Here is a 23428-nt window from a genome sequence, read left to right on the forward strand (position 1 = left end):
GTCTTTGTGCCAGCTACGCATTTTCAGAGGAAGGCACAACTTGAGCAACAAAGTGCTCAGTTCCCATGGTGACACTTATGGCATGTGTGTCAAAGGAGCACGGCACATTGGGTGCTGAACTTTTTTGAAAAACATCTATCTCAATGTAGCCCCCTGAGAGCAGGTGGAATGGGGGCATGAAAAACATTGTGATCAAGTAGGTGAATTAGCCCCTTATGGGAAGGTTATATCAAAATGGTAAGTTTTGGAATTTGTTCTATCGATAAACAGGTTCACTGTCATTTCTCAGCTCTTCTGGCTAGAAGTTCCACAGCTGGGGGCCAGCCAGTGAGAAGGCTCTGTCTCCTGCTTGCATTAGGCTTCCCCTGTTCACTGCACATTTCATTGTCCCTCAGTATTGAAGCTTTCTCAGGAAGTTTGGGTCACAGAGTAAACAGTGGCCTTCAACATATAGCTCAGGCCCAGCCTGTTGTGATCTAGCTCTTTACACAACATTAAGAATACGGAGAAACCACATTAGCAAATAACTATGTTTTTAACAGGTTCTGGTGGCTTCTGTAATAGAGGACAGGGAGGCCTAGTAGATGGCTCCTAAACTATTTAAAGGGATATTAGCCATTTCCTATACACTATACTGCTCTTTGCATAGGCAGAGTGAGAGTCTTTCCTTTGGGGAAGCTACAGAGCACCGGAAGCTCCCTAGAAGTGTGTGTGTGAGAGGGGGCTCTACCAGCACCTGAACCTTGGCCTGCCCCTTGCAAGGACCCACTAGGCTTCTTCTCTCGCCTCTACTTCACTTCTTCCCCCAAGGCCGCGCCCTCACACTGCAGTCCAGCCTTACGCTCTGCCGAAGGGCTCCTCACTGCCCCGTGGGGATCCTTTCTGTCCCGTTCCGCCTCCTGAGGGTCTCCTTACAGCCCCAGCCCTCTTCCCCCGGCTCATTACTGCCCCAGCACATCCCCCAGGCCTCAGTCCCATTCTTTCCCTCCCACTCACACCCCATGAGGTCCTGGGAGGGAAAGGGGAGAGGCCCATTCTGCAGCTGGGGGAGACAGGACGGCTCGGAGGTGCAGTTGCCTGGGGAGCTGAGCTTAAGTCAGAGCTGGCCCTTGGGAGGCAGGAGATCCATGGCTGCTGCCGCTTCCCCTTGCAGTTGGGAGGACAATGCAACTCATCTAGTTCCCACTGATGAGTGGTGCTGGGTTCCAACAAAGCCAGGGAAGCACCAAAGGGAGATGATCTGTGCCATATCCGGCATTTGCCCCCTGCATAGTCAGCCTTTTTTATTTTGGGGAGGCTTAGCCTCCCCAAGCCTCTTATACATGTCGCCCATGGCCCATTGAGAATTTAATGATTGAAACTAGAATTTATTCCTTCTCTTCACCTGCAAGGTGATTGAGGTGGGAGAGGAGGAGACAGGAAGGAAGTAGTAGCATGGCCTCCTCTACATACACTGACATGCAGAGCAAGCAAGATGCCACAAGAAGGGTGGATGACATTCTAAAGCAAGAAATATTCCCCTGTGCAAGAAGGGACTTCCTGTGCATGAAATGCAAGTTGGTGGCTGTGTTGAAGGAAAAGATTTTTGGATTGGAAGGGCAAGTAGAGATGTTACTGAGAATCAGGAAGCTGAGGAGTTCCTAGACAACCAGGTTTGGGAAACATCAGTACCAGAGGTTCAAGGAAGAAAGGAGATGGCAACAAAGGAGTAGGAGAGAGGGAAGTCACTGAAGTGGCCAGGAAGTTGATAACCACCACAGGCAAGAGATCATAGCAGCATGTTTCACAGCTGGAGATGGACAAGGAAGGGCAGCCTGTGGCCACCAGAGAGAAAATGTCCAGGAGGAATTCCACTCAGCTAGAAGTTTCTAATTCCCATTAGGTCCTCAACATGGAAACTGTGTAAGATATCTCTCAAGATCCAGCTGGTCCAAAGAAATGGAGAGATGTATGAGACACAGCTGTGGATGGCAGCTCAGCCCAAACTATGTGAAAATCAATTTTGCCCACAAAATGTTCTGCAATCATCTAAGGAAGACCTTGCTGGAGTTTTAATACACAGAAGAATTGAAAGAATTTTCTGCAAGGGACAAGTAGACAACAGGATGGTGTGTTATCTTCCCAGAGCCAAGACACGAGACATTACTCTAAAATTGGATAGGCTTCTGAAGGTGACAGGCAAGGATCCACTGGTGATGGTTCATATTCTCACTAATGACACTGCATTGCAGGATTTCTCATGCATAATAGATATTTCAGGGAATTCAGACGCTTGATGAAGAAGACTGTCCAAGCAACCTTCTTGGAGATACTTCCTGTCCCATATTCGAAGGAAGACAAACGGCAGAAGATTCTGCAAATGAACCTCTGGCTAGGTTAGTGGTGTAGGATGGAGGGTTTCGATTTTGTGGAACGTTGGTCCACCTTCCATAGGGAGAGGGGGCTATATAGTTTGGATGGCTTCCAACTCAGTAGAAGTGGAGCCAGTCTTCTTGGGGACAGGCTGGCTAGAGTAGCCAGGAGGACATTAAAATAACAGCAAAGAAAGAGGCTGAAAAGAGGGAACAAATGAACACTAATTTAGCACAAAGTGGGGAAGTTGAGAACAGAATTAATCATGGAAGCAAAGGACATGAAGAGAAGAAATTCTTTAATTGCCTGTATACTAATGCTAGGAGCCTGGGTAACAAAAAACAGAGGAACTGGGATTGCTCATTTGTTAGCATAAATTTGATCTAGTTGGTATTACTGAAACCTGGTGGGATGATTTTCATGACTGGAATGGGAAAAATCAATGATTATGAACTATTTAAGAAGTATCAAGTGGGCAAAAGGGGACAAGAAGTGGCACTCTGTCAAAAATATTACACATTTCGAAATCACTGATAACTGGGAAGAAAACGATCTTGAATGCTTATGGATCAATGTGTTAACAGATAAAGCACAAGATGGGGTATTTGCTGGGCTACAGACCACCCAATCCCACTAGGGAACAGGATGACTGGCTGCTTATGCACCTGTCTATAATGTGCAGGACAACAAGCTGTGTGATCATGGGGGCTTCAATCTCAGTGACATATGTTGAAGGTCTCATGTTGCAAGTACTAAAACATTCTTGGAATTTCTAAGTATTACAGAGAACAATTTCCTAAGTCAAAAAGTGTTGCGGCTAACACAGAGGAACTCTAGACTATACCACGTCTTGACAGATAAACAGGAACTGATCACAGAACTAAAAATTAACGATAACTTAAGTACAGGTGATCATAAGTTGATCCCATTTATAATATGCAAACAGAATAAAGTCCAGACCAGTAATAAATATATATACTTAATGCTTTAAATTTCACCAGGGCTAAAAAGGGCTTATTTCAAAATGCTGAAAACAATGATGAGCCAAATCAGCTGGGAAGAAGAATTTATTCAGAAAAATGTGAATGATAATTGGGAATTGTTTAAGAACACTTTGCTAGACACTCAAAAACCACAATCATGGCAGGAGACCATATTGGTTAAAAACTGACCTGGTTTAGAAGGAAAGTGAAGGCAGCTATAAACAATAAATATATAAAAAATAGAAGAAAGGGGACATTGATAGTAATGAATATAAATCAGAAGTTAGAATTTTAGAAAATTTATAACAGAAGCAAAGGGACACAACGAGAAATCTATGGCCAGCAGAGTAAAAATGCCTTATTGTCCTTAAAAGTGTATTAGGAACAAAAAGAATCCTAATGATATAGCCCCATTATTAGGTGGAAATAGCAAAATTATCAAAAATAATGCAGAAAAGGCAGAAGTGTTCAATAAATATTTTTGTTCTGTATTTGGGGAGAAAAAGGTGATGTAGCCGTATCATATGATAACACTATTTCCATTTCACTAGTATCTCAGGAGGATGCTAAATAGCAGCTGCTAAAGCTAGACATTTTTAAATCAGCTGGTCCAGCTAACTTTCATTAAAGAGTTTTTGTTTAAAAATGGTAAATGGGATGACGTAGGTAATTATTGTCTTGTCAGTGATTCCATTGATTCCAGGCAAGATACTGGAGCAGCTGAGCTGATATGGGACTCGATTAATAAAGAATTAAAGGATGTTAATAAATAAACATGGGTTTGTGGCAAATAGATCTTGTCAAACTAACTTGATCTTTTTATGATTGGTTGATAAAGGTAACAGTGTTGATGTAATGTACTTAGACATCTGTAAGGTGTTTAATTTGGTACCTCATGACATTTTGATTAAAAAACTAGAATGATATAAAATTAACATGGCACACATTAAATGGATTAAAAACTGGCTAACTGACAGGTCTCAAAATGTAATTGTAAACGGGGATCCAGCACCAAATGGGTATGTTTCTAGTGGGGTCCAGCAGGTATCTGTTCTGACCTTAAGCTATTTAACATTTTTATCAGTGACCCAGAAGAAAAAAAATCATCATTGATAAAGTTTACAGTTGATGCAAAAATTGGAGTGGTAAATAATGAAAAGGGCATGTAGCTAATACAGAACAATCTTTTGGTAAGCTGGCACAAGCAAACTATGTGTTTTAATACCTCTAAATGTAAACATATATGTCTAGGAACAAAAAATGTAGGCCATATTTACAGGACGGTGGACTCTATCTTAGAAAACAATAACTCCAAAAAAGATTTAGGGATCGTAGTGGGTAATCAGCTGAACATGAGCTCCTAGTGCAACAGTGGGTCCAAAGGGGCTAATACAATCCTTGGATATATAGGAAAGGGAATCTTGAGTAGAAGTAGAGATATTATTTTACTTCTTTATATGGCTCTGGTGTAACCACTGCTGGAATACTGTGTCCAGTTCTGGTATCCACATTTCAAGAAGTATGTTGATAAATTGGAGAGGATTCAGAAAAGAGCCACGAGAATGATTAAAAGATTGGAAGACATGCCTTATAGCAATATACTCCAGGGAGATCAATCTGTTTCACAAAGAGAAGGGAAAGTGTGATTGATTACAGTCTATAAGTACCTACACGGGGAACAAATATTTAATTATGGGCTCTTCAGTCTAGCAAAGAAAGGAATAACGTGATCCAAGACTGAAAGTTGAAACTAGACAAATTAAGACTGGAAATAAGGTGTACAATTTTTAACAGTGAGGGTAATTAACCATTGGAACAATTTACCAAGAGTTGTGGTGGATTCTGCATCACTGGCAATTTTGAAATGAAGAGTGGATGTTTTTTCTAAAATATATTCTCTAGGAATTATTTCGGGGAAATTCTGTGGCCTGTGTTATATGGGAAATCAGACTAGATCACAGTGGTCCCTTTTGGACTTGGAATCTATAAACAGGCTGAGATTATCCTTAAAGCACAATCCCTCCTCAAGGCACCCTGGGATGGTGCGACTGAACTTTTCCCAGTGTGGGCTAAACTCAAATGGCACAATTTCTACCAGAACAGAGTAAAGAAGAGCAAGGAAGAAAGAAGCTCTAAAAAATCCTATCTGCTTCTGGACAGGGGCCTGGAAAGGGGAAAAATCAGTTCTTTGTGTAGACTATTCACATAGTGTATTTACATTTTGTAAGGTATTCAGACACCATGGTGATGAACACATTACAGAAGCATTTGATGGGCAGAAGGCCCTCCCTTTGTCTCTGTTTATGGTGCAGATGGGCATAGATAGGTATGCTAAGGAGCACTTTAGACATGATGCTCATTTGTCTGCTCCCACAGAATCTCCAACAGCAGGAAAGGATTATAATTTCTGTGTCCACTGCAACAAGTGTCTAGACCTGATTTGTACTGGGAAATCACTCATTCAGCACTGTTGAGTGTGCAACATTGGTTTCCATGCTAGGACAATCAATCTAGTTGGTATGTAAGCAAAATTAATACTAATGTGCCTCCTTTCCAAATGAGCTGATCTGCACAGCAGGCCCAGGAGGTGTCATTTCTAATTGCCAGATGGAGCAGTGTTACCTGATGGCAGTTTATGCACAAACTCCCAAGATGGTTTTTATGAAGTCACTCAGAGGCTTCTGGGTATGTGTTAATGATTACTAGATATTGCTGAGATGGTGTTTGTCACTTCATTTCTAGGAGCTCCTCTGAAGACATGTTTGTTTATTAATCCAGTCACTGACAAATAATGTCTGACACTCAGGTATAAAGCCTTGTGCTGGAATCTCTTACTAGAAATTCTGTTCTGCTAATTTTTGCTGTAAGCAGGACTGCATGGCACATGCTTTTGCCTCTAGGCCATGCCATCCGGACCTGGTATTGACTATGCTCTATTATGAGTTCTAGGATTGTGATCTCTGATTTTTCTACCTTTAAAAGGTAGAAAAGGTGCATTTAAAGCCATGTGTTCACTTGATGCCCTCCCAAAATATATCCAGGTGCTAATCCGAGGCTTCTTTTGCTGTATTGGCTATATCATAGCATTGATTACACAGTGTGGGTGAGGTAACATCTTTTACTGAACCAACTTCTGTTCTGAAGAAGAGCTCTGTGTAGATCAAAAACATCTCTTTCACAAATAGAAGTTGGTCCAATAAAAGATATTACTTCCACTTTGTCTAATATTCTGGGACCAACACAGCTACACCACCACTGCAGCCATAGTCTTTAATAGTTCACCACTGGCCTTAAAGGCACTACACAAAGTGATTTACCCTGTGTTAATATAACGTTTTCGCATTTTAATAAGCTTATGTTAATGTTTTACAAAACGATAAAGGATGCTTTTGAACTCTTGGGTTAGAGGGGATGGTGGCCTGAACCACATAATTCCTGCAAAGGAGAGCCAATAATATGGGATTTAGGAGGGTTGCTGTAGCATCTGTCATATGTTTGGACCAGCCCAATTTGTTCTGCTGTGGAGAAATATTTTTGTTGTGCAAATTGATTTTCCCATGGTATCTGATACTAGTGTATGAATGTAGGCAGGCACAAGAGAGTTTTGAGGTTGAAACTAGTGTTTTTTGAAAGCAGAACTAAGCTTCTATAAATTGGTTTACTGGGTGTGGTATCCCATAATGTCTTTACCTAAAGATGTGGAATGTAAGAGAACAAGATTGTTTTCACAGATGCATGGCTGGAATTTTCAGAAGGACTCAGCCCCCACAACTGAGGTCAGATTTTCAAACAAACGCATTTATAAGTGGCCAGACTATCTGAAGGGCTCTACCACATTGGGCACATGTTGGGTGCTAGCCCTGGTGGTGGATGATGAGCACTTGAAAAATCTAGCCTTATATTTTCCAGATATACACATCAAATATTATCCAATATCACAGAATTCTGCCCCTTCTAGTATTTCAAAAGAGCAAACTAGTGGTATGTAACAGTGTATGTTAAAATCTGTTTATGCACATGTTCTGAGAAGAGGGATGGAGAGCTGCAATCTCTATGCAATATCTGGTTTCTGTACTATTCTTCATTGGTGACTGGAGCCCTGTGTTCTTGTATCCATGTATGAGGAAAACTAAGCTCAAATTCTTCAAGCCTAGGCATCATGATGGGCAACAAAATGGCAAAGTAATGTGCATTGGAGTGAAAAAGATAAACTTTACAAGGTTCTAAATTAACTGTGTCAACTCAGGGAAGGGACATGGGTGTCACTGCAGACAGTTCAAGGAGGAGTGTGGCTCAATGTACAGCTGTGATCAAAAAAACAAAATGTCAGGATGCATAAGGAAAGGGATGGAGATTAATTACCTTATTATAATACCATCATATTACTCAATGGGGTGGCATCATCTGGAATGATGTGTACAGTACTCCTGACTAGAAGTGGCCAGAAAACAAGTATTACATTTGTTGAAACCTTGAGGTTTTGAAATTTGTTTTTGTTCCAATGTGGAATGAAAATCAGACCTTTTGAAATTTGAGAACGAGAGAGACCCCAAAATAACCAATAGTCTGGTGATTAGGGCATTCACCTGGGATGTGGGAGATTCAGAGCAGAAATTAGATCCTGGGTCTCCCATATCCCGTAAGAATACCCTAGCCATCGGCCCATTGGCTATTCTGGGAGTTCTGTTTCTATTGGGTATCTGGGATCTCTCACTCTCACACCATGTATCTTAGAAAAATTTTTACTTAAACAAATGTTTCCACAAATCATTTAGGTTTTGACAAAATTTTATTTTTTGACAAAAAAGAAGTTTTGTCAAAAAAAAAAAAAAAAAGAAAATCCAAGCAGCTCTATTGCTCACCCCAACTCAAAAAAGGATATTGCAAATTTAGAGGGATTCGCTTTTTCATGCAACAAGGTAATTAAACTGTGGAACTCCTGGCCACAGGATACTAGTGAGGCCAAAAATTCACAGTGAGAGTCAAAATGTGATTGAACATGTATATGGATAACAAGAATATCCAGAGTTGTAGCAGTCATTCTAGAGAGAGATTAAACCTCATGCTCCAGGGTTTAAGACAATGTCTAACTAACAGAGATTAGGAGAAGACCTAGCACATAGGGAGGCATATTTGCCTAATGCAAGGTTCGTGTATCTTCCTCTGAAGCATCTGACACTGACAACTAGTAAAGACAGGATTCTGGATTAGATGGACCAGAGGTCTGATCCAGCATGACAATTCCTGTCTTCCTCTTTATCTAAAGCCTCTACATATCCCATTAACAACAATGGGAGCTGTAGGTGCTCAGTTCTTTTGAAAAAAAAATCAAGCCATTTATACTGGTGGTTAAATATACCTAAATTTAGAAATTCAAGTTTGAAAATTTTGGCCATCTTATCTTGAAATATGGGACCAGGTGCTAATAACCCCACTCAGGTACAACACCACTCATTTCAATAGGGTGTTTTGTCTATCCAAAAACTGCAGATCAGACCCACTATGTACATCTGTAGATTTCTACTAAGAGCAAAACCTCTGACTCCCGATAAACAGAAAGAAGTTGATATTAGGAAGCAGATGATGTGTACCTCTGTTTCAGCACTGGCTGTGACATGAGAGTTTGAACATCGGTTATACAAGGAGAGATTTATAATTGCAATGTGTTTCCTTTTAGAAATAAATGAGGAAGACACCCTGCTATTTTTTCACACAACTTTTTGGATGGTGCATATGTTCTGTAAATATGACCCATATATTTCAGGATTTGCAAAAATTTAAATATATTCACATCTCACATGCATAGTCTAAAACATTCATCACAGGGGAGTATGAGGCATTTTGTCTCTTCCAGGCGTATATATTGGTTAAGCAGGAGTATTTCTTGAGATAACATAATTTGCAGTAGAAATAATTTGTGAGAGGAATTTTATTCTCTTTTCTAATACAGAACTTTACGGAACCAGCTACTTTTATTATTGCTCTTCTGTTAATAGAACACACACTGTACAGTACTCACATTTACCAAGTTCCCTCCATTTTGGAAGATTATACTTGTTTAAGAGATGTTCCTTATACATACAATGGGGAGAGCTAGTAGGACTGATAATCTCTCTCAAACCAGTAAAAACTGTTGAATTATTATGGTGTTAGCGTACGTAGTTCTTCTTGCACATATTTACTGACTCAGGGTTATTCATAAATCCTCTTTGATAAGAACTGCTCTACTTCATAAACATGGATCAAGTCTATTCTCAGACTTCAGTAGGAGTGGCAGCCATATACATGAGAGCTAATTTGGGACCATAAGGACTCCAGCATGCAAAAGGAGTAGAGATAGTGTGAAAATTTTGCTCAAGAGTGGCTCTGTTGCCTACTTGTTAGAACAAGTGTGATGACTACTGAGTTTGATTCAAATTCTATCATCAGCTTCTGGTTCACTCTGTGCAGGACACCGAGGCCAAAATCTCCATACATGGGTGCCTAAAATTATGTACTTCAGTTTTCAGTTAGGTCCCTAAATGAAAATGGCCTGGTGAGGTGCCAATACTCGCAGCTCCCAACTGACATCACTGCAAGCTTCTAATAAGCAGGCCACTTCTTTTATTTAGATGCCTAAATATAGATGTATATTGACTTATACAGAAATATAACTGCTGAAATAAATTGTCCTTAACCTCTCTGTGACTTTGTTCACACATTTGTGATATGTGGCATTCTGTAATACTTACCTACCTCACAGGGCTACTGTAGTTTATTTTTGTTCAGCAGTTTGAGATCCTCAGATCAGAGGCTCTATGTAAACTGAAAGTACAATTTATTTATTTAATTAATTCATTAAAAACCCACCTTTGAACAATGGGTTACTACTAACCTGGAATTTTCTTTGCTCAGTAATTTAGCAAATACACTTAATAGCCTCATCCACTCATCAGTTTAGTAACATTATCTCCTTAATTAAGAAAAACAGAAGCATTATACTTGGATATTAAGTCGATACCATTAACTCCCTTTAGTCCTTCTGCTATTTAGGAAATCTAAATGAGAGTCATACTTTGGATGAATACCGAAAACTCAGTATGAAAATAAACATCAACACCACCAGATCAGGATCAGTGCTATTGTTAATGAACTAATGTGTGGTTCACCACAGTTTAAAGTTTTGCATCTTTCCACTTTGAGCCAGAACAGACTGAAGATGCATACTCGCACAACATTAGTAATGCAATTAGATCTATCCTTTGAATAGGGCTGGCCAGAGGTACAATATGTTATTGCAGCAACATAACATTAATAATCTTATTGGAAGAAAATAACTGAAATAGGATCAGCAGTTTTCAACACCACAACACCATATCATTAGCAAAGTCTGCCTGGGTTGAGTCTTGAACAACTTTGTCATCTGCTGTCACAAAGGCAGGGTCTCTTTTCCTATGTAACAAGTGAGTTTGACTGAATTTTTTGTGTGTACAGCACCTAGCACAATGAGGCCAAATCCCTAAGTGGGACTTCTGAGTGCTACTGCACTACAAATAATTCATGATAGTGGTTTGAATGGTCTCTTGGCCAGCTCTTCAGGACAGGGGCTGTTTTTACATTTGTACAGCAGCTTTCACAATAGGGCCACAATTCTGAATGAGATCTCAAGATGCTATTGTAATATAAAACACCAAACAATAATAATATACTACATGGATAGCTGAGTGAGCCTTGGCTCCAAACCTCTTACCAGCTAGAGTGGCTGAGCCAGCATGGAGTGGGTAATGAGGGCTTGGCTACACATTCAGCGCTGCAGCTGTGCCGCTGTCATGATTTAGGGCTAGTCTACACTTAAAACGTACAGTGGCACAGCTGTATCAGTATAGCTGTAAGAGCCACGTTATGTTGATGGGAGAGAGCTCTCCTGGCGACAATAAAACCATCTAAATGAACGGCAGTAGCTATGTCGGCGGGAGAGCATCTCCCACCGACATAGCACTGTCCACACAAGCGCTTATGCTGGCAAAGCTTATGTCGCTCGGGGGGTGTTTTTTCACACCTCTGAGTGACGAGTTTTGTTGGCATAAGTGTTAGCAGCACCTTCACTAAGGCCTTGTCTACACTATGCGACAGGAAGGAAAGCCTCTCCCACCAGCATAGTTAATCCACCTCTGCAAGAGGCGGTAGCTACGTCCATGGGAGCACTTCTCCCGTCGATATAGCACTGTCTACACTGGGGATGAGACTCGTACAACTGCATCGTTTGGGGGTGTGGATTTTTCACACCCCTGAGCAATGTAGTTATACAGATATAAGTTTATAGTGCAGATCTGGCCTAATTTACTACTGGCCTACACTAATGTTAGGTATAGGCAAGCAGTAAATCTCTACTCCTCAGGAACAAGGAAGAAACAAGAGAGGCAATGTGATTCAGAGGTGTATCTTTGAGACACAGCGCCTTCCCCAAGGTTACTGCTGCAGCAGAGCAGTTTACACTCAAGTCATAATCTAACCTAGAATGATTATAAAAATCTGGGCCTATGTATTTAGGAATGTCTCTTTTTATGTGTATGTTTATATATGCATATGAACATATGGTGCGTGTGGCATATTAACATGCACATCATATTTTGCTTTTCAAGTGTAGCCAGACAATGTCATTTATTACACGCTGTGCAGTGTAGCAAGCCACTCTATTAATGTAGGAGCGGAGTATGAAAGTCATAAGGCAGGGTTCTCTGATCTTTTAAGAGCAGGATGCATAATAATTTGTGTGTGTTTACAAGAGTGACTTTTGCATTATACTGCACTATTACATTTCCAAGTGAGGTTTTTTCATATATTATAGGGCTCTTGAAAGGTACTAGCATGAGAGTCATTGACAATGAAGCCCTTATTTATCCACAAATTAGCTACAGCATGGGTAGTGTAAGCTTCCTCACACTGCCCAACCAATATGCTTCAGCCCTGTACTGATGTTTGTAGATGTGAGAGCGCTTTCCAGTCTTGAAGCTCATTCAATCCTTAATCTCTCCGGTAAGACTCTCTACAAGAACCTCAGTTAATGCCAGCTGTGATGGTGTTGTTTGTGAAGTTGTTTGGTGTTGTTGTGAAGTTCCTGTTAATTAGGAAAGGAACTGAAATCACCAACTAATGTCAGACAGAAGTGACTGAACAGTTAGGAGATTGCTTTCAGTCACTGCTGACCTACTGTCATTGAGTCTGTTTGACTGAGAGAGGAAAAGCTCCAGATTCCATCTCTAACCTTAACCTGTTTGGTCACCCAGTATTTAGACATGACATTTAGACTTTTTATAACTGGTTGACCACTAGCATTTCATAAAAAAAAGTGCACAATGGAGATACACACCCTTATATCAGCTGCAGGAATTAGCTTTGTCATAAATTTCAAGAACATTTTTTGATGTTTCAGCCTAAATTCCATAAAATAGGCTCTGTCAAAACAATGCTGCAGTTGACCTGGAACATACCAATAGGAACTCAGAGCACATAAGGTGTCGGGTAGAAGACATCTGTGAAGTTGATTCCACATGAATTGTGTTAAAAAGAACAGAGTAGCTTAGTAAAAGTTGGCAGAAGGGCAAAATTCCTTTACAATGTGAAGACCTGTAGCCAATCATCTGAAGGCATGTAAATCTATGCCTGCATGTATTAATGTTAATATTATAACAAGACCGTGGTTACCTAAGAGTTCACAGTTATTAATGGTCTGCACACCATGAGCATTTAGAACTTCATGGTGACAGTGGAGATACAGCTCAGATCTTCCTGCTCCAAAAAACACAGCCTCCTGCCTCTTGAGCTAAAAGAGAATCTAGTATCTGCTGGGAGCAAAGGGTCTAAGACACAGTTAAACAGTTTTCATTCTATCCAGTATATATATGGCAATGGTATACATGCAGACCAGCCAGTTTATTAGTCTGTACAGTCAAGATCTTGCTATCCTCCAGGGGTCTTTCTGATCTTTTTAATGCTGTTTGCAAGTCTGTTTCTCCAAAGACTACTACAGCACTATGCTATGCTCATTCCAGTCTCAGTCACACTTCTGATCTGACAATTCTAACCTCTTGAATAACTAAGTAAAAGTTAGAGCAGATACATCCAGCAAGCTGCTACTCCACCCGTTGCTGCTGGTAATAGCTCAAGTTGCACTTTTTGGCATAAGATTCGCTTAGAAACCATGTATCAGAAAGAAAAACCACAAACTGAATTTTTTGCTAACAATATTTAAGTGAATAGGGCAGGGAATGCTAGCTGTTTCAGAAGAGACAGGAACATGAAAATAAGATTAACAAATATGAGAAGAACTTAGAAAGGGTTGATACCAACAACCTCTAAAGTAATTTGTAATTCCTTGAAAAATGTTGATGAATATGTCAATTTGGGGCAACTTAGTACAATGAAGGTCAGCTGTATAGTACAAATGAACAGAAGATTGTGACTGGGGTAGTGCACTTAGGAGAAAAATTCGGACAAAGTAAAAAAAGGAGCATACCTGCCTGCATTCAGATATTTAATCATTGCATGTTGCTGTGTTGATGACAGAGAGACAAGAAGATAGAGAAGTTCAGATTAGCACAAGTGACTATGAAGTGATTAATACTTAAGGTATGAGGCAGAAAAGCTGAAAGTACAAGATGCAATTAAGAAGATAAAGAACATGAATAGCAATGCTCTTTGCACCTGGCAAAATGAGCAAGCTGATGAGGAGGAGAGATATCGGTGAATGGCTAGAGAGGCAGGAAATGCATAAGATATAGTAACGAAGTACAGGAATTTGCAGGACTGCTCTGAAGATGAAAAACTGATTTTCCAAAGGTGGTTTAAAGACAGGTTTAAAGACAGTCTATCAAAGATGGTGGTAGCTCCAGCTTCTGTTGATAATATATGGGGAGGCAGATGGTAGAGGGTGGTGATTTTGTAGTTATCTAGCCATTGGTCTAGAACTTTATTGCACTGTTCTGAAAGTGTATAGTAGGTTTATGGTGAGATTATGATTTTGTCTATACTATAGGAACTATGCAGGCTTAGCTAATGCGCCGTAGCTGTGCTTACATAAACTGGGAGCATAAACTCAGCCTACCCAATGGAAGAGGTTTTTCCCATCACTGTAGGAACACCACTTCCCCAAACGTAGGTCCGTAGAAGCATTCTTCCATAAACCTGGATGCATCTACACTGGGAGTTAACCTGAATTTTAAGTGCAGACCAGTCCTACATCTGCAGTAGTTCTCCTGTCTTCAGATGCAGAGCTCAGTAGTCCTTTTCACTTCTTCCATTTTATGTCACAATTTAAACAGATGTTAATACCAGTATAAGTAAAGCTTAAAAGAGCAAGCATCCTTAATAAGGTGAGTTCACACCAGCTGAGACATTACATTCTAAACAACATAACGTATCAGCCAACAAGGAAACAAGTCATATTAAAGGTCTGTTATTAGTACAACACTGAATAGACTATTCTCAAAAGTGACTGTAAAAATAGCATTCTGGGTTCCTTGCTTGTCTCAATGACTTGATCAGTTTTTCTGTGATTGCAATTAATAAGGTGTTTTCAAACTGAAGAGCACACTCAATAAATTAGCTTTATGATACCAAAGACATGAATGGCTGTTACCAGCTCTGAATCTGAAAGGAAAGGCTGCCATCTTCTTTCTAGCTACAATGGATGAAAAGCCCTCTTGACAGCCATTGTTGCCTGTACATCCAGCAGGAGCTGGGGATCAAACAAGACCTCAAGGGTGGCAAACCTAAGTAAAGAAGAGTGGGTATAATCCTGCATTCAGGGCACTGCTATCTCCAATGTGGCAGGATCATCTCACCTTTGTTTGGCATGGGTCTCAGCCCACTAGCTCTCATCCACATCCCAATCTCTGTCAGAAACTAGGTGTGATGGGGTGCCTGCCTCTCACTGCAGGGAAAGGGTTAAGAGGGCCCTTGGAAAGGCAGCGAATAGGAAGGAACTGCATGGCAGCCAATCAGGACCCTGGAGGCCAATATATAAGGAGCGACAGAGGCAGAGCAAAGACAGTGCCTGCCTCCCAGGAGCTTGAAGGGGAAGGACTGGCAGTACCCTGAACAGAGCAGTAGCTGGCTGCTGAGAATCAGCAGAGCCAAAGGCCATGAAGCAAGGATGGAGAAGGTACTGGGGCTGCGAAGAACCGGCCCAGGGAAAGCTACAGAGGAGCTGGGGGAGAGGCAGTGAAAGGCTGTCGCACCGAGGGTCCCTGGGCCAGGACCTGGAGTAGTGGGTGGGCTCGGATCCCTCCCCCAGTCCCTGATTGCCATAGCATTGATGGCAGGACTGCAGTGGCCACTGTGGGAAGGGGCCTAGAACGGATGGCAGAATCTCCCTGAAAAGGGGAGCGTAGATTGTGACTTGAGCGGAGGGCCGAGTCACGAGAGTGAGGGTCGAGCAGAGACAGGCACAAGACACCACAGAAAGAGTTGTCTGCCTGGCTGAGGGCTGATTCCCCAGATAACTAGCAGGAGGTGCCAAGGCGGGGAGTTGCACCCTGCTACACTGGACAAGTCATTCAACTGCATTGGGGCAGAAGAGATGGGTGTCATCTACATACTGTACATATCACAGCCTATATTTCCTTACTCCCCTTCTTAATCATAGAATCATGGAAGTGTAGGACCAGAAGGAAACTCGAAAAGTCATCTAGTCCACTCCCCTGCATACAAAGCAGGACTAGATAATAACTAGATCATTCCTGACAGGTGTTTGTCTAACTGGTTTTTAAAGATTTCCAATGATGGAGATTCCACAACACTCCTAGGCAATTTGTTCCAGTGCTTAACTACCCTGACAGTTAGGACATTTTTCCTAATGTCCAACCTAAACCAGCCTTGCTGCAATTTAAGCCCATTGCTTCTTGTCCTATCCTCAGAGGTTAATGAGAACAATGGCCCCCCATATACATATTAACAAGAGATGTGAAAGAACAGGACCCTATAGAAACCCATATAAGAGAACCTCTGGGGCAGGCAAGCAATTTCTCCATACTAACCAGAGAGCTCTCAGTGAGAAGAGTGAGACTTAATTTTTAAAGTACCTATTTATATTTTTCATGGTAGACTAAATGATTTAGCTGAGTTTATATGTATTGTATATAATGGAAATTCACACCTTAAATGGGACACTGTCAATTTGTTAAACCACAAGTAAAAGAAATGAAAGTAGATTGTATCACACAAAGGAAATTGCCTCCTCAAAGTTCCACAACTGCAAAGCACCCTCCTGCCCTTTCTCTCTGTGTCTAATGTTCCAAACTTCTAAACAGCTTCTATAACTTTTTTAATCAATCCTGCTGCAAAAACATTTCCTTCTTTCCCTTAAATGTATAATTTATTCTCCAAAATTACAGATTGAGGTGCAGGAATGTGCAATAGGCAGTTATATACTATACTTCTGCTGTACCAAATACTCACCCTGTACCTTCCTATGTAAATATGATATATCAAATATACAGCTACACTTTAAAAAAGTGTGCAAATTACTAACAAGCAAAATTTGCTCTTGTGATCTGCCCCTTTATTCACCTGCCACTTTGTATCTCCCCTCTTTCTGGCACACTTGAAAAGAAATATCTTTTTCACTTAACCTCAATTAAGTACATTTAAACTTGCAAGAGAGATTGAGGTCTGTTAAGCAAAGCATTGAAAATGGAGTGTTTACCAATTCCCTGATTTCCAGAGGGAACGATCCTGTTCTAAAAATAGATGATAGTCATTTGCTGGAAGGACTGGATATGAAGGAGCTCTGTGGAACATAAGCAATTGTGGAGTCCTAGCAGAATACTTGTCACTGTTGCTGTGCTTCAGTAGAAATACACGTTGAGCTATTCACAGTGGCGTAAGGATTGCATTTTTTTAACTAATGGGTCTAAATCAGCAGATAATACCAGAAGAGCCACTAATTTTGAAATATATAGTGATCCTGGGTCTTGTGAAATGTACTGTGGCTTTAATATATAATTTCCTTCGTTCAGGATCCATGGGGGACTGAGAAAATGGAGAACTGAAATTAAAATGAATATCACAATGGGAAATCAGATGCTGTATGTGCTCATAGTTCATCTCACACCTTGGATTTTGAGAATAATCTATCAAAATTGTTTAATTCTATTGGACTCATGGAAGAATGGTAAGAATGATTAGTTAATGGGATATGTGAGGCCTAAAGCAGTAAAATGATACACATGTTCTGGATGTGTCAATGTATCCATATTATTATGGAACAATCATATTATTATGGAACAATATCCATATTATTATGGAATAATATGGATAGCATTACCTTACCTAAACTATCCCCTTTCAAACCAAATATCTGGAAGGGGGTGGAGAGTAGAAATACTTGTTCAGTTTCATCTCAGAGTTCTGACATTTCTCCCAGAAGGAAGGATTTTGTTCCCTTGTGGGGAGCAAGAAGATCCACAGGAATCTCCCAAGCTTGAGGATCCACAGGGAGTTTTGGCCAAAAAGATATGAAGCCTATAGCATCTCCACAGAGTGCTTGTTTCTTCACATATGTCCTTAATCCCACCTGTCACAGTTCAGGACAACTGCACTGATAATCACCCTCTAGGGTCCAGCCAGGCCACCCACTCCAGGTCAAATAGTCACCTCTCTTGGGTAGAAACCCGTTTCTCTCTTCCTGCTGACCAGAGTATTTCCAGGCTGCACAGCTCCCTATCTGCACTGTGACTCCACCAGCAAAGTCAGACTGCCTAAGCAGGCCTGCTGCTTTGCTTTTCTCTTCTGACACAGTAAATGGTGTAATTCCCACAGTTAAGTTACTGCACAGCTCTTTCCAAATGAGCGCATTTAATTTTTAAGGAAAAAAACGTTACAGAGAAAACATACTAAAACAATAACGAACCTCCATGCATGCTAATCAGTTTAGCAGAGATCATCCTCTCTTCACCATGGGCTCTGGCCAATAAACGGTCCCTCAAATCCCAGCCAGAAGTCTTTCTGTCATCACAAGTTCATAACAGCTTTCACTCAGAACACACACACACACACACTCATGACACAGGGAGTCACTCCTTTATCCAGTTTGGGACTTTCAAGTGACCCTGAATAGGAATACAGCCAGACAAAATTTCCCCTCCCCAGGGAAGAGCTTCAAAAGGCTGAGTTCTTGCATAACCGGAGAGTCACATTTGCATATTGCTCCTGGGAATTCCTGGGAAACCCAATTAATTTTAAAAGTTTCACATTGTTTCAAATAGTCCTTTGAAGTTCATAAAATTTCTGAGGGTTTACATTAGTCAGGTCTCCTCCCTAGAAACCTTACATTAAATCCCATAAGATACATTTGCATTTTTTATGCAATGAACTCCCAAGATACTTACACTTAATTCAATAAGATCAAGGATATTGCAGGAAATTACCATACCTGTCTCACCAGCCATCCACCCCCAGCTAGTGCCCTGACACCCAAATTCATATTGGTGTGGCACACCCTTTATGGACAAACCATCTCCCTTTGAGAGTGCAGCAGCTGGATTGCTCTCCTAGCACTTTTAACCACGAAGGAGAGATGCTGCTCTGCTGTTTGTACATGGGCGAAGAGCTTCCCTACACCTTGTGCATCAATATAGAAGAGGGCAGAAATTAACCCATACAGCCTCCTCAGCTTGGGTGTACTTAAATTAAAATGGCAACACTTAGTATCTCACAAGACTGGAATATAGCTATGTTGGAGTCTGGGCTACAGTAAAATAAAGCAAAGATGATGGAGGGAAGAAATGAAGGATGTGCTTTCAATTTTAGTGTGGTGAGATTATTGGGAGTTGGGGGGGACACTAGAAAATGAAGACTAAGATAAAGAAAATCTGCTAACAACCACACACCACTATTCTTTGTTTTACTTAAATTTGGAAATTTAAATTGATTGCTTCCTGTGCAGCAAATGAAAAGGTTACAGTGGATACAATTAATCCTTCTTCTGGAAGACAATGAGAGAGTTGGAATACACAGTACAATATTTGACACAGCAATTTAATCTTTCCATTAGCTCATTAGCTTGTGTGGAAACCATCACAACCAAGGATAAACAGACATTAGATAACAATTTACAATGACTAAGTTTGTACGAAAGGTGTGCCGTTTAAGGTATAATAAGTTGTATTCCCAGGATGGAGGCAATACAGAGGATTTAAGTATAATTTAGTGAAAGGAAAGAAAACCCTGTGAGTTATGAAATAAATAAAATGAGTTCTGCCCAATCAAATAACCTTTCCTTGTTCCTGTCACTTATACATGATTTTCTATGGCACCTCCTCTACATTTATCTGCTCAAGCACAGATCTCAATAGTATAACAGATACTATACCACTACTGTGTACATCTTGATTTTCATTTTGGAAGTATAACATGATTTTTTTCTGTAACCTTAAACTAAAAATCTAAAAAAATAATAAAATCTAAAAGTCAACCTGACTAAACCAATGTTTGCTTCATTTCATAGAGACGCTTTCACATTTGAACATGGCCTACCTTAAAACTGATATAAACTGTTTGGAATGTCCTGTCACTTTAAATATTATTCTGAAGGAAAAAAAACTAACCCCTCACTTTTTCAATATCTTTTTTTAAAAAGACAGTTTTTATGTAGGAACTATAATGTTAGCTTTGGGATTCTACTGCAGAGTCAATAAATGAATCAAAAAGACAGCTACAAACTCTAATCTCAGAGTCATTGCCATCACCGATGGCAACAATGTATAATCCATGTGACAAATAAAAGAGCCATATTGGCTTCTTTTCTTTAAGAAATACCAAAGAATATACCAATTTACTAAATTATTGTTAGCTTAATAATGCCATAGATGTATATGTTGTGTTAAACAAATAAAACAGCCAGCTCCTTTCCTTGAAGAGCTGATATCTATCAACTCTGTATATAAATTAAGAGGCTAGGTAAAGTTGTTCAGGCCTTTCCTGGTGGAAATATACATCCTCCACTAGGTTCATTCAAGCTTGTCTATATTGGTTTCTATTGGTTCCTGCCGATTTCAGATCGATACCAACAGCCTCAGGAACAGCAGACAAATCTATTACTCTGCTCGAAATCCTATGGCTATATTACATTAGTTTTTAAGCAGCACTCTGGGAGTTCTGCTTTAAAACTGAAGGCACATGGTGGTCACTCATCAATTGGAAACTATAAAAGACCAGGTGAGATTTTTAATAGGAGCTTCCAGTAGGGTTTCTAAGGCAGAATTCCTATTCACTTAAGGATGACAAGACCAGCAAGAGCATTGTGAAATTCATCTAAAAATAATATTTACTTACCAAAGATGTACTTTGATTTAATAGATTTATTAAATATAGAAATAAAAGATTTAATAATATTTACTTACCAATTTAAATCCCACTGGATTTAAAATAGCAATCAAGTGGACAAGGCCAAACTTTGTAGGGAAAGATATTTTTATTTTCATGGTCCTGGAAGCTAGTGGTTATAATGACTGGAGTGTACTAACCATTTTTTTAAATTTACTATATCCTTTAAGACCTATTGTATTCTGTGTTGCTTGCTTTCTATTGTTTCTCCAAATGCAAGCAAGTGCAAGTTAACTCTCCTATTCTAATCAGCCAAAAAGGGAAGCACTGAAGAATGACAACTGAAAAACTTTCCTTCCTTGTGAGAGAGACAAGGCTTCAAAAGAAGAAGGGTTAAGAAAGGAAGACAGAAAAATAGAAGAAAATTTAAGAGAAGGGGGGGGAGGGGAAATGAAGCAGTATTAACACCTTTAGCATATTGCTTTTAACATTGAATGTGAGTCATCTGATTCAAATCTCAGTTTTGCAGAGAGAAAGAAAATATTATTTTATCCTGTGAGGTTCTCAAAAGATGAACCTGTCAGGAGACACAAAAATAGGTCATATGAAAGTTAATGAAAAGCCAGGAATGGAATACGTTGTGCCACAATGCATCATCTCAGTTAAAGGATCATGTGCTGAATGCCATTTAAACTGACTAATACCCCAGCTCTTATCAGCCTGGTTGGTTTCTTTTATGAATTCATAGAGCTCATTGTTTATCCCACTGAGTAGCCTCCGGGATCCTCCTGTTGTGTTTGTCAGTCTAGAATAATTAAAGTGTGAAGTAGCCAAATGCCATGATTCAGAGGAAGATGTTTCAAGGGAGGTTGTTTCATCTATCACAGATGTTTGGGCATTTTAGAATGAACAGAGGATACTGAAAAAGACTGACTTCCTCACAGATGAAGTGTGTCCCAAACTAGACTGGCATGCTTGGTACATCACTGTGCAGACCAAAGCTTTGGTCTAATTCTAAAGGGACAAATTCACCTCCTTCCTCTCAGCAGGTCTAGAGGGGTAACAGGACCGTGCAAAGGAGGGACGATGAGTGGGGAGGCGCACATAGGGAACACATACTATCTGTATGGCACAGAGCCCTGCTGCAGACAAGCTCCCTGCACAGCAATGGGAGAGGATGGAAGGGATGCCTGGCAAAGACAGGCTGAAAAGGATACTGGGGTGAGCTGGAGGATCCACAGTTATACATATTCTCCCTCATGGTGCAGGAGGTGAGTAATAGCCTGCAGAGGTAACTTCAGCCACTGGGCTCTGGTGTAGGCTACATAGAGAAGCTTTGCAGCTCCTCCATGGTCTGGGGTGTAGGACCCCAATGTAATGGCACACAACCTTTGAAAATTTAACCCAGAGTGTGGGCCCAATCCAGCTCCCATAGATGTGTTTGATAAAATTCCCATTGACTTGAATCAAGCCAGTATTGAATACTATGGGCCGGATCCTCCACTCCATTACAATTTATACCTGTAATTCCCAAAAAAGTTATTCATGATTTACACTGGTACACGAGAGGCAAACGAGACACCATCTCTTTTAGCTTTAGGTAGTGGTATTTCTCATTTCAAGTTAATCATTTTAATTTCTTCTCAGGCTAGTTGTCTTAATCCTAGACACTGAAGTATGTTAATTTTAGACCTTGGAAGTATTTTCCCTCAGTTAGTTTATGATTATGCACTACACGCAAGAGATAGTATGTGCTTCTCCCTCTTTCCTTCCAACACAAATCTATAGGCATGCGGGTGTATAATGAATATCTATGGCTAGGGCTAGGAAAACAGCAGAGTTATTCAAATAATATTTTCTGTGTGGAGTCAGTGAATCAGAACCCCAGAAGCTAACGCAAAGCAAAACAAAAAAAACAAGGGAGTTATTATTGTAAGAAAATCATGCTTCTAGTTCTGCTTTAGAGGAGATCTAGGATCCATGCAGCTCTGACAATCATGCAAATATTAAAATTAGCAGAAAAATCAGCCCACAACCTTCCTTTCCCCTGTAACAATCCTACATATGCATAAACATCATTGACAATCAGGTTATAAACAGAAAGCAGAGATACTGCACATCCCTGGCTCAGGAATGTCTGAATACTCACTGCTATCCTACAAATTAAAATGCTCATGTTTGTGATTTTAAAAATGTAAATCTAGCTCTGAAGGCCTGCTCCTGCAGGAGCTCCTTGAATTGAATGTCGATAGACTTTCCTATACTCAGTGCTTGGAGGAATTGGGCCCTATTTGTGTCTATAGTCCCTCCTGCACGCCTCCACATTTTGGCTTACTTCTGCTCCCAAAAGCTTGAAAAAGAACAAATCAAAGCCTCATCTTTAGAATTCTTCCAGATGGATTTTGTAGACTGTTAATATTTAAGTACCATCTACAACACACATAATTAAGTGTGTGCAGGCTTTGTAAAGCCCTGAATGAGTCAATGCAATATAGTGCTCTGCCAGCCTAATGTAATTTGTTCTTTATATAACAGAATATCTAGAGCATAATTATGAAAAATAGCAGCTCTAATAAGGAATGCAAATTTACACACTAACTTACTTTCTTCCTAGCAGATAGGAAGAGCCAAGCAAACAGGCGCCTTTCTGTCTCTGAGCACAGGCTTTTGAACTGGTTAGTCCTTGGAGGAATATTGTACTTCACTGCACAATTAAACACCTAGTTAATAGATTATGGTGTTTATGGTATTCATGCTATTATATCTTAAAATTGTAGGGCCAAATCCTC

Source organism: Emydura macquarii, unplaced genomic scaffold, assembly GCF_026122565.2.
Source record: "Emydura macquarii macquarii isolate MOO-44397 ecotype Brisbane River unplaced genomic scaffold, CSIRO-AGI_Emac_v2 contig_2890, whole genome shotgun sequence".
NCBI lineage: Eukaryota > Metazoa > Chordata > Testudines > Chelidae > Emydura > Emydura macquarii.